This window comes from Cupressus sempervirens, chromosome 3 (assembly GCF_028749045.1).
Source record: "Cupressus sempervirens isolate cs-2001-9-10 chromosome 3, ASM2874904v1, whole genome shotgun sequence".
NCBI classification, from domain to species: Eukaryota; Viridiplantae; Streptophyta; class Pinopsida; order Cupressales; family Cupressaceae; genus Cupressus; species Cupressus sempervirens.
In genome coordinates, this window is record NC_143120.1 from 630569800 (window position 1) to 630582306 (window position 12507).

Consider the following 12507-nt stretch of genomic DNA (forward strand, 5'->3'; position numbering starts at 1 on the left):
TTAGCAAGAAGGAGGTCTTTTGGAAGAAAAGGTCTCTTATTTCTTGGCTATCTAAAGGAGATAGGAATACCTCACTTTTCCATAGATCTACCTCCAAAAAAAAAAAAAAAAAAACCATTACCTCCATTGAAGAAGAAGGAGGAAGGGCCTAAAAGGAGCATAACGAAATCAAAAGACATGTGGTTGAGTTCTTTGTGAATGCCTATAAATAGGGAGACAAGAGGAGTAACAATATAATTAGGAGAAGTATGTTTAATAACATTCTGATAGTGTTGGGGAATGAGGAAAATGATAAGATAAAGGAAAAAGTCTCAAAAGAGGTGGTTAAGAATGATTATTTCTCTAGGAAAACCTTCAAGGCTCCAGGCCTTGATAGCTTCCTGCTAGCCTTCTTCTAGTATTTTTGGAAAGTGATTAAAATGAACTAATGTGTTCTAATAAGGACATGATCATAATTGGGAAAAATACTAAGAAGGATCAATAAAACCTTTAGTGTTCTCAGGCCTAAGATATAGATACCTAGAACAATAAGGGATTTTAGACTAGTCAACCTTTGTAATACCATATATAAAATTTTCTCCAAGGTATAGGTTGGTAGGATTAAACCCTTCATGGATATGGTTATTGGGAGCCCTTAAAAGGGGTTTGTTCAGAGTCATCAAATTCTGGATGCTGTGATTACTAAGCATGAAATCATTCACTCTATGGAGAAGAGTTCATGACCAGGTATGGTGTATGATAGAGTTAATTGAACCTTCCTTTATGAAATACTAGAATAGGTGGGGTTCAGAAAGGACATTGTGAATGTCATAAAAAATGGGGTAGAAACTACACAATATGAGGTGCTGCTGAATGGGACCCTCTGGGGTAAATTTGGTGCTAGCAAAGGCCTAAGACAGGGTGAACCTCTATCTCCTTACCTTTTCATTATGGTGGCTGAAGTATTAGGAAGGTCAGTTTGCAAATTGGTTGTATTAGACAACTTAATAGGTATCCAACTAGCTACTACTCTAATGCTCAAGGTTATCCAACAATGTGTGGATGACAGTTTCCTATTTGGCAAGTCCTCTATCTAGGAGGCTAGATCTTGGAGGAGTCTACTCAACAATTATATGAATTATTTAGGTCAGCAAACTAATCTGGTAAAAAGTAAGGTCTATTTTTTTAACACCCTTGAGGTTTTGCAGGTTAAGGTTAAAAATATTCTGGGATGTCATTCTAAGAACCTCCTAGACACCTACTTTGGTCTTCCCTTAACAATCAAGGATGTCTCTACCACCTATTGGAACACTATTCTTGATAGGATGTAAAAAAACCTTTCTAGGTGGAAAGGTAAATTACTTAGCAATGCAGGAAAACTACAACTCCTAGTGGCATCTCTGTAGGTAATACCTATCTACTTTCTTTCCATATTGAAGGTTAATTAGAGTATGGCCAAAAAAATCAAAAGATTGCAAATGAATTTCCTTTGGTCTAGCACAGAGAAGAGAAACAAATGGAACCTTTTCAATTGGGATATTGTTTGCAAACCCAAGGATAAAGTGGGGTTGGGAATAAGAAGAATTGTTGATATGAATCAAGTACTATGCACTAAAATGGGGTGACAATTGGTGGAAAACAAGACCGGTTGGGAAATAATCACAAGGGCCAAATACTTGGCCAACACCCATTTTAGATACAATCTACTCAATAATGATCTCCCCAGTGGCTCTAAGCTATGGAACAACATCCTCAAGAACTAGTCTCTTCTGAGGAAAGGAGTGAGCTGACTAGTGGGCAATGGTAAAAAAAAATATTTTGGGAGGACAACTGGTTAGGGGGGAACCATTGATCTATAAAAAATTTAGTGGCCTTTAGGAAGATTTAAAAAGAATGGTGGGGGTGAAGGTGGAGGACTATATTGATGACCAAAGGAAATGGAAATGTTTATCCACTATGGATATTCCTAATAGAAAGGACTTGCTCATTAAAGAATTAATGGAGGAAATGATTGGTCACCATTTACCTCCATTGCATACTCAACCTAATGATGTGGTTTGGGATAGGAATACTAATGGTTGGTTCTCAGTTAATTATGTCTACCAACTTATTTTTGAAAAAGACAAGACTTAAATTAGATGGAGAAAGACCTACAATAGTCATTTGCTGCCAAAAGTTAATTTCTTCTAGTGGACAATCATGCACAACAAGATCCTAACTACTAACAACCTAAGAAGGAGAGGCATATCAATTACAAATAGATGCTACCTTTGCAAGGAGAAAGAGGAAAGTATTGTGCACCTCTTTCTTGAATGCCCCTATACTTTAAAGGTTTGGTCCTACATCTAGAAAACATTCCTATTGGCTTGGGTCATGAACAAAGGCATGTAACAATTCAGTGATAATTGGAATTGCCCCTTCTAGCACCCTTGTTTAAGAATCCTATGGAATCTCACCCCCACATGTGTAAAAGAGGAATAATCGGGTCTTTTGAGAGGAGGAAAGGGGATAGGAGGTTGTGGGAAAGATATTGAGAAAGATCATTATGGATAATGTTATGATGGCTAAGTGTAGAGTGCCATAGGAACCCCTAAGCATGAAGGGGGAGGATATTGCTAAGAATTTGAATATTCTCCCCAACTTACAGAAATTTGAAAACTAAAAAATGTTAGCAAGAAAAAGTACCCATTAGGTTCCTCCCACATTGTCTACTATCAAACTCAACTTTGATGGTGTCGTGCATGGGGGTTTGGCAATAGTTGGAGGTGTACTATGAAATAAAAAAGGTGATGTACTATTATCCTTCTTGGGGAATTTGGGCTAGAGAATCAATAACATGGTGGAGGCTAATGCCTTACTTTGCAGTCTAAATTTTTTTTTGGAGCTAAAGGTTAGAAGATTAACCATAGAAGGTGACTCTAAACTCATCATTAACTCTGTTAAAGGGTGTATTCAACCGAGTTGGGCTCTGCATTGCATTATGGGGGACATTTGGAAATTTTTGATGGTCCTTGATCATTATGATTTACCACACACTTACATGAAAGGCAATACAGTAATAGACACTTTGGTAGGATTAGGTTTCGATTTCAAGAGCATAAAAAGTTGGAAGAGTACTGAAATGTTACCAAACTATATAAATTTCTTGATTAGTGGGAAAAAGACTCCTCTAAACTATGTTTGATGACTATCCAAATTTGGAGAATGGGAAAATTTGGTGGCCTTGATATTATTATGATGGTTAAGATTGATTTGAATTTGACAAGATATTTTGTGAGTATCAAACATGTGGATTGCACCACACAAGAGCATAGAAAAGGGGAAGAAATTAATAACCCTAGCTTTAAAAATAGTGCCATCATTTTTTGGTGGTATGGGATGATTATGAAAAAAGTTCCCATTATTAATATCAGTTTACTAAGGTATTATGTGTGGATTAATTACACTCCCTATAATGATGTTTTAAATTGGCCAGTTCATTCTGGATTTTGCATCCGTGTGAATTATGAGGAAGAAGGCATTTTAACCACTAGATACACCATTTTTAGCCTCGCCTCTGTGATTTTTTGGGTGGTTTTCTTCTTTCAATTGAAAATTACTAAGATCGTGGAAGAAGATATCATTGAGGAGAAAATTTCCATGGGTGGGGACATTAATAGACTAGAGCGCACAAAGATGGAAGATTTTTCCAAAAGGTAGGTGGCTTGGATAATGATAAACAAAGTATGGTTTGTCCCATACATGTAGGCCATGGCTGGCTATGATGAGAATTATTCTCAACAATTAGTCAGTAGTTGGAAGGATAGGTAGGTTAGTATCAATGGAATCACTTTTTAGGTGAATGAGGAGGCCATAGCTATGATGATGAGCCTGGACATAAGTGGCAGGAAATGGTAGAATATTGTGGATGAAGCTAGCCTGTCTAGTTTTTTCAGAGGCAATGAGGCCCTAGACTAGTATTGTGGTGGTTTTAGGAGGGATAATCTTTTGGAGCCCTTGGATGATGTGTGCCTAGTCATAATGAAGTATCTCACTCTAGAAGGCAGACATGGTGTGCATTATTTTTACCATTTCCATTTTCTTAATCACTTTTGTAATAGGGAGTTAGTCCACATTCCCTTTTTTCTGATGCACACCCTCAAAGAGAGTATGATGGATGTTAGGGAGAAAAAAAGAAAGGGGATAATTTCACTATTTTATACTAAGGTCTCATGTTTCATCTTTTTTAGTTCCACCTAGCCCTTTTCCCTCCCCATGTGATAGCCATTGATAATCTCCTTCTCTCTACCCCCCCATCTAGAGTTTGCGAGTGGTAGCTATGCCCCTCCTCCTCAACCCTCACCAAGCCAAACCCTATTTAAGGGTAGGAAAAAAAAAACCCTAGCCTTGGAGCCAACTACCAATAAAAAAATCAAAATCTATAAGAGGGTGGAGGTGGAAATTGGGGATTTAGATGATGAAATATATGCGAATAGAAGAAGGTCAGAAAGGCTAGCTAAGACCTGGGGTAGATACAAACAAAAGGCTAGTCACTCTCAGGATGGGGAGGAAGATAACAATTTAGAGTAGAGTGATAAGATCTTGGGGGATGGTTAGGAGAAGGGAAAGCATGAGATTGATAAAGAGGTGGAGAAGTGGAATGACATTATAGATGAAACTTGAGATTTTGAGGTGGAGAACCCTACTAAGGACCCCTCCCAAGACCCCATTCATATAACCAAGATAACCCCAAGCCTAATAAAGCCTCCCCTAACACTGTCTCCTCCCTAATAAGTAAAGATGGTCTAGAAAATTTAAGGGCCCCCACTAACAATCTAGATGTGTAGGACAAAATGAATTCTCTAGCAAATTGCAGTAGGAATCTAAACCTAGGTAATACAAAGGATGATGTTGTTACTTGTAAAGAGATACAAGAACTAAAGGATAGGTGCAATGCACTAGAGGAGGGCTTCATTCTTTATCCTCTTCTCAAAGTTCACTCTAAAGGTGACCCATGTGGCTACGAATGCTCTTTAGCTTTTGGCTCACAAGTTAGAGGAGGAGGACCTTGGGAAGGAGGATTCAAAGTTGCTCTATAATTTCCTCGTTGAAGACTGGGCCAAAGTTCTCCTTGCTGGGAAAGGAATGCAAAAAGATGCTAGTTAGTAGTGTCCTGGTGCCTGGTGTCTCTTGGTGCCCTAATAGTTTTTACTCTACATCCTCTAGTGATGGTTTTGTTTTTCTATTGAACTTGGATTTTGGCTATAGGTGGTATGATGTGATGACCATCTACATGCCTTTTATTAACTTGTTAAAATTTTCTTGTATGAAGAGTAGGAACTCTAGAATTATTATTATGTTGTTACTTGTGTTTTTGATGTAAATCTTTAGGGGGTTTTTGTGGCTATCTGCTAGTTTTTGCTGGTTGTTTGACCATTGTTGTAAAGGGAAAGCCCCCTAGTTTGGCTACTTTTATATCAAAAACATTCAAAGTTTGATTCTACTTAAAATTTGGACTCACTTTTTCCAACCCTTTTTTTATTGGACATGTATAATATTAATCTTGAAATCTATATTTATTATATTAGTAGATACATACATATAACCAAAGTATAATCTATCCAACATGAATAATAATAACCTATGCACACAGATTACAATTGAAAAACCACATTAAATAAAATATACTTTTGAAATTGCAACTTGTAAAACTTGTAATGAAAAGTGAGGTAGTAATATAGTTTAATGGAAAGTTGGACATCATCCACTTTGATACCTGGAGTAGTTGGACATGTCCCAATAGCACAATTATTATCAGAGACTCCACCTCACCATCCCATACTTTCTAAATTTTGTGTTAATTGCAAGGCAAAATAAAAAACAAAGGCCATAAATGCCACTACAACATCCAATGCCATTGATGTAATGTAATTATACTTACTCCACCTTTTTTTATGCCTTTTAAAAATGATGTATTTGAACAAAAATCCCATTGTGATCCAACAAATATAGTTTACTACTCTCACAAGTGGAATGACAATTAAAGGACCTAGAATAAGGGTGTGGTCCTATGGAAGGGGGCTTCCTAAAAATATTCAACAGGTGTTCTAGATATTTTTTAGGACTATTTTAAAGTGGGAGGTCCTGTGAATTTTGTAGTGAAGCTATTTTAAAAATGTTTAAGCCCCATAATTTATGGAAGTAGTGGTCTCATGAAGTGTTTTTATTTAATAAAGAAGTTAAAAAAATTTGCTAATAAAGAAATAGAAATTAGTATATGATTGACAAGTGGTAGAAGAAAATCCTAAGCTGGTGGAGCAATTTCTAGCCCTCTACCTTTTCCACCCACTCAATTTTGCACTTTGAAAAGTAGGGGCTATTATTTTTTAGGAGAAGATTCCAATTAATCCTATAGAAAATCATTTTTTGGCTTCATGGGATCACATTGTCCATAAAAATAGATCATGTAGCCCCCCTCATGGGACCACATCCTAATAGGCATGTTTATGTATGGAATCCATTTTCTTTTGGGGAACAACTTTGAAAAACAACAAATAGGTAAAGGTTCAAGGATGCCTAGAAAGAAGAACTAGTTTTGTTTTCTATATAGACCAAGATTACCAAATATCCTTTGTGGACTAGATACTCCCTATATAATTGACACACTGAAAAAAAAGCATCATCATCAGGACATTTCCATGGACTCCCTATAGGTAAATTTTCTCTATTACAAATTCCTTTTATTGAGTCCAGTAACCACCAAGCTATTCCAAAATATGTAGAGGTTGCAATTAAAGTTCCCATGACCTAAAAATCAATAAAAAAGAAATCATTTTTTTAAATCATTTTAATATAAACATAATTATACAATCCCTCGGTGGTGCTATACAACTAGCCGTTTGAGGAGAAAACATGGGAATAAATAAATGGGAATTTTTGGGCATCATTTACATTTGTCTAGTAGGTGATTAGGAGGATGATGTAGACAATAAGGATGAAATTTACCATAGTTTTGGTTAAGGAAAACCATGGCATATGCAAAGGACTGTTTAGAAATCCCACAACTATTGCCCAATCAATGGTGAAGGATCCAATCTCAAGCCCATATAACCCTGACCCAATTTGTTGTGCTTTCACCAAGTCTTTCCATATCTAACAAGCTATGGACATGGTAGATGTGGAAGGGAAAAATAATGTGGGCACTATGTAATATGAAAAATTTCATGTTAACACTATGATGAAGTACTCCAACCTTGTCATGCCTCCTTTTTCTCTCTTCTCTTCTTTATGAAGTGCCTTGGATTATAATTAAATATAACATCATAATCATACTATCCAACATGTTCTAAAATATTTATCACCTTATTATCAACTGATAAGTATAATCACAAGATCTAAACATGTAGAATAGTCTAACAAGTCATTATGTAAACATACACCAATCAACTATCATAATTGTTGATGCAGGAGCATCCAGAGGTATAAGGGCAATCCTGTGTTACCCAAAAAAATGTACTTAGACTTAGTTTCTGTTTCATGTCTTTTCATTTTTGGATACCCATTTGGGTCAAATAAAGGTTCCAACTTTCACAGTTTCGCTATCAATGTGTTTGAAAATCTTGAAAAAATAAGAGCATGTAATTGGGCCATCATTTTGGTGACCTAGAAGGTGTAAATTGGATAGATGAATGTAATTGTGATTTAGAGCATTCTAGAAAAAGAATTAGGTCAAAAGGCCCCACGGTTTGAAAGTTATTGCAATTTTTTGGGTTTTGGAGACCTCCTAAGAATGCTTCAAAGTCAGGTTAGGGGCATTAAATGAACTCAAAAAGTGCAAAAAAATGGGGGACGAGTGAAGGCTGTCCATAGGGCTATAGAGCACTTCGAGAGCTTTCTGAAAATGTAAACGGTTTGTCAATCGAAGCTACGGTTCAAAAGTTATGCCTCCCGGAAGTTCGGCTACCATTTCTGGATTCTTCTAGATTTGCACCGACTTCTAACGCAGCTTCTGGAACCTTCTATTTGGTCAGTGGATGCCTACTAGCACTTTCTAGAATGTAATCCTAGTCCTTAACCCTCCAAGGTCTATTTAAGAAGATTTCTGGCATTGTAAAAGGCAGTTCAGAGTGGAGTTTGAGAGGAGGTACTGAAAGGAGAGATTATCTCCAGATTTAAGCTATTGTAAGCCCTTAGGGCATGTTTTGAAGTTTATTTTATCTGTACTGTTTGTACTAGCTTATTTTCTTAGTTAATATATTTTCTCCTTTTTTGTTGTGTCCATTTTGTTCTTGGGTTGTGTCCCCATCAAGTGGTATCAGAGCCTAGTTTTCTTGAGTGTGTAGATAGAGCGTCGATTGTGAGGTAGTTTGCACCAGGACTGCATGGTTGTGGGATCAAGTTAGAAGATGCCTCCATGAAGAGAGTGTGGTGAAAGGGATAGAGCTATTAATCTTGAGGAGGTTAGAGCCCTCTAAAGGCAGGTGCAGGCATTGCAAGAGGAGCTTCATAGAGGAGCAAATGTTACCATAGGTGACAACAGTGAGGATGAAAATGAAGAAGAAGTAATGGGGCCAGAAGAGGAATTTGACGGGGAAGTTTTGAATCATGTAGAGGAAAGGCTTTTTAGGGCCATTACTAAGTTTGGGAAAAGACCTATAATTGAAATGGGTGTATTTTCAAGAAATCTGAAACCAGATGAGTTGATTGATTGGATCAATGAGCTAGAAGAAAACTTTGAGTATGAGGATATAAGGGACCCGGATGGGGTGAAGTTTGCAAAGGCCAAACTGAAAGGCCATGCCAAAATATGGTGGCAAAAGGTTCAATTGGAAAGAAACAAAAGAGGAAAGGAGAAGATCACAAGATGGGATCGCATGGTGGACAAATTGAAGAAGCAATTCATTCTTGTGGACTACAAGCTTGATTTGTTTAAGAAGATGCATGGGTTAAAGCAAGCAGGAAGATTAGTCCAAGAATTTATAGAGGAATTTTATAGACTCTTGATTAGAGTGGGGCATACAAAAGCAAATATGGAGAAGGTTGCTCATTATATTAGTGGGTTGCAACCTAGCATCCAGGAGGAATTAAGTCTGGTAAGAATGACCAGCATTGAAGAGGCATACCAGTTTGCCCTACGAGTTGAAGAGAAGCTAAATAAAAAGTTTGAAGGAAGACAAAGAAGGCGAGGTCAAGGAGGAAGGGGAAGTGGTAGATCATCTAGAGGCCGCAATGAAACCCAAAAGAAAAATGAATATGTGGGTACTAGCAGAAACCAAAGGAATGAGGGTTTCAACTGCTCCCAGGATCAAGACTTTGGAAATCAAAGAGGAAGAGGTAGAGGATGTGGACAAGGAAGAGGAGGCTTCTGTGGTACCTGTTTCCATTTCAATGAAGAAGGTCATTGTGCCTCTGAATGCCCTCAATGACAAGGAAGGATAGACAGGAGAGCTGAGGGCCAAGCTAGGGTTGCTCATGTGGATGGGGATGCATAATCATCACATTTAGAGGATGCATAAAGAGGAGAGACCTTGGTAAATAAAAGAGTCCTACTAAGTGGTGAGATTGAACTAGGACAACAGAGGAGTTTGTTCTGTACCAGATGCAAGTGTGAGGATAAATGTTGTGACATGATCATTGACGGTGGTAGCACTGATAACTTGGTATTAGAAGAGATGGTCTCTAAGCTGAAGCTCAAGAGGGAGAAACATCCCTAGCCTTATTGGATTGCTTGGGTAAAAGATGATCATAAGGTCCTGGTAAGTGAACAATGTTTAGTGAAATTTAAAATTGGGAGTCACCATGATGAAGTTCTCTATGATGTTATTTCGATGGATGTTTACCATCTATTTTTGGGTAGACCATGGCAGTTTGATAGACATGCAGTGCATGATGGACATGCAAACACATACTCTCTAACAAAGGATGGAGTTCGCCACAAATTGAAGCCCATGAAAAAGGAAGGTGAAAAGGTATGTAGCAGTGCTAGGATTTGTCTTGTTGATGGAAGGAAGTTTTTAGATGGCATGAAACATTAGCATATGTGCTATGCTTTGATTCCTAGGAAAGATAGAGAAGGTAGTAGTGAAATACCACTTGAAGTTTCAGATTTACTAGGGGAGTTTGGAGATATTATCTCTGATAATATTCCAGATGGATTTCCACCAATAAGGCAAATTAGTCATTAGATAGATCTGATTCTAGGAGCTAGTTTTCCTAACAAGGCTGCTCATAGGATGACTCCTACTGAAACAAAGGAGCTAAATAGACAGGTTCAGGAGCTATTGAGGAAGGGCTTGATTCGAGAGAGCCTGAGTCCATGTACAATACTTGCAGTACTCACACCAAAGAAGGATGGAGAGTGGAGGATGTGTACAGATTCTTGAGCTATAAATAGGATAACCATCAAGTACCAATTTCCTTTGCCAAGGATGGATGATCTTATGGACTGTTTGAGTGGAGCTCAGTACTTCACAAATATAGATCTGAAGAGTGGTTATCATCAGATATAGATTCAAGAAGGAGATGAGTGGAAAATAGCCTTCAAGACCAAGGAGGGTCTTTATGAGTGGTTAGTCATGCCCTTTGGATTAACAAATGCCCCAAGCACCTTCATGCGGCTCATGAATGAGGTACTTAAGAAGTTCTTGGGAAAATTTGTTATTGTTTATTTGGATGATATTTTAGTTTTCAGCAAGAATTTGGAAGAACATTTACTACATATTCGTAGTGTCCTTGAAAGGCTAAGGGAAGATAAACTATTAATTAATCTGAAGAAGTGTATCTTTGCAAAAAGGGAGTTAGTCTATTTGGGGTTTGTTAATGGATCCAGAGAAGGTAAAATCCATCTTGGAATGGCCTACTCCAAGGTCTACTACTGAGGTAAGATCATTTCATGGTCTGGTTAGTTTTTACAGGAAGTTTATTAAGAATTTTAGTGGCATATGTGCACCCCTAACTGATACAATAAGAGGGGACAGAAAAGAGTTCAAATGGACTGCAACAGCTGCAAGAAGTTTTGAATTGCTAAAGAAGAAGGTGGCAGAACAACCTGTGTTGGCACTTCCAGATTTTAGAAAGGTATTCCAAGTGGATTGTGATGCTAGTGGTAGTGCTATTGGGGTTGTATTAAGCCAAGAAGGTAAGCCTATTGCATATTTTAGTGAAAAATTGAATGATGCAAAGAAGAAGTATTCTGTTTATGATCAAGAGTTCTATGCAATAGTTCAGGCCTTAAAGAAATGGAGGCATTATTTATTGCCAAAGGAATTTGTTTTGTATACTGATCATCAGGCATTATAGTACCTAAATAGCCAAGGTGAATTGAATCAGAGGCATATGAAGTGGGTAGAATTCTTGCAAAGTTATACATTTGTGTTGAAGCATAAAAGTGGAAAATCTAACAGGGTCGCAGATGCACTAAGTAGGAGACAGTCATTGCTTATAGTAATGCAGGTTGAAGTAGTTGGATTTGATGAACTCAAGAATTTGTACCCTGAGGATCCTGATTTTGCTGAAGTATGGAAAGCTTGTAAAGAACCTGTTGCTGTAGATAGAACCAAGTGGTTAGACTATTTGATTCAGGATGGCATGTTGTTCAAGGGTAGTCAATTGTGCATTCCAAGAAGTTCCATGAGGGAAAATTTGATTAAGGAAAAACACAGTGGAAGGATTGTAGGACATTTTGGTCGAGATAAGACCATTTCCATTCTTAGAGAACATTATTTTTGGCCTCAAATTTCACAGGATGTGAAGAAGTTTGTACAGAGTTGCCAGGTTTGTCAAGTTGCCAAGGGGTTTAGTCATAATACTAGCCTATATCAGCCATTGCCTATTCCATCAAGGCCATGGGAGGACATAAGTATGGATTTTCACCTTGGATTGCCAAGGACACAAAGGGGTAATGACTTAGTATTCATGGTGGTTTATAGGTTCTCCAAAATGGCACATTTCATTCCATGCCACAAAACTCATGATGCTGTCCATATTGCAAACTTGTTTTTCAAAGAGGTGGTAAGACTACATGGTCTTCCAAGGAGCATAGTTTTTGACAGAGATACTAAATTTGTGGGGTATTTCTGGAGGACATTGTGGAAAAAGTTAAGAACCGACTTGAAATTCAGTTCCACACATCACCCACAAACTGATGGCCAAACAGAAGTGGTAAACATAAGTCTGGGCAATTTGCTGAGATGTTTAGTTGGTGATAAGCCCAAGGGATGGGATTTGATTCTACCACAGGCAGAGTTTGCTTATAATAACTCTATAAATAGGAGTACTAGAAAATCACCATTCCAAATTGTATATGGGAGTAGCCCAAGGACTGCACCAGAGCTAAAAAAGATAGAACAAGGGGAGAGGACAAGTGCTGAAGTTGAGGAATTTGCTAAACATATCAAGTGTCTACATGAGGAGGTTCAAGCACACATTACCAAGATGAATCAAGAGTATAAAGCTAGGGCTGATACAAGGAGAAGACAAAAGGAATTCCAAGTAGGAGATTTAGTCATGGTGCACTTACGAAAAGAAATATTTCCAACCGGTACTTACAAC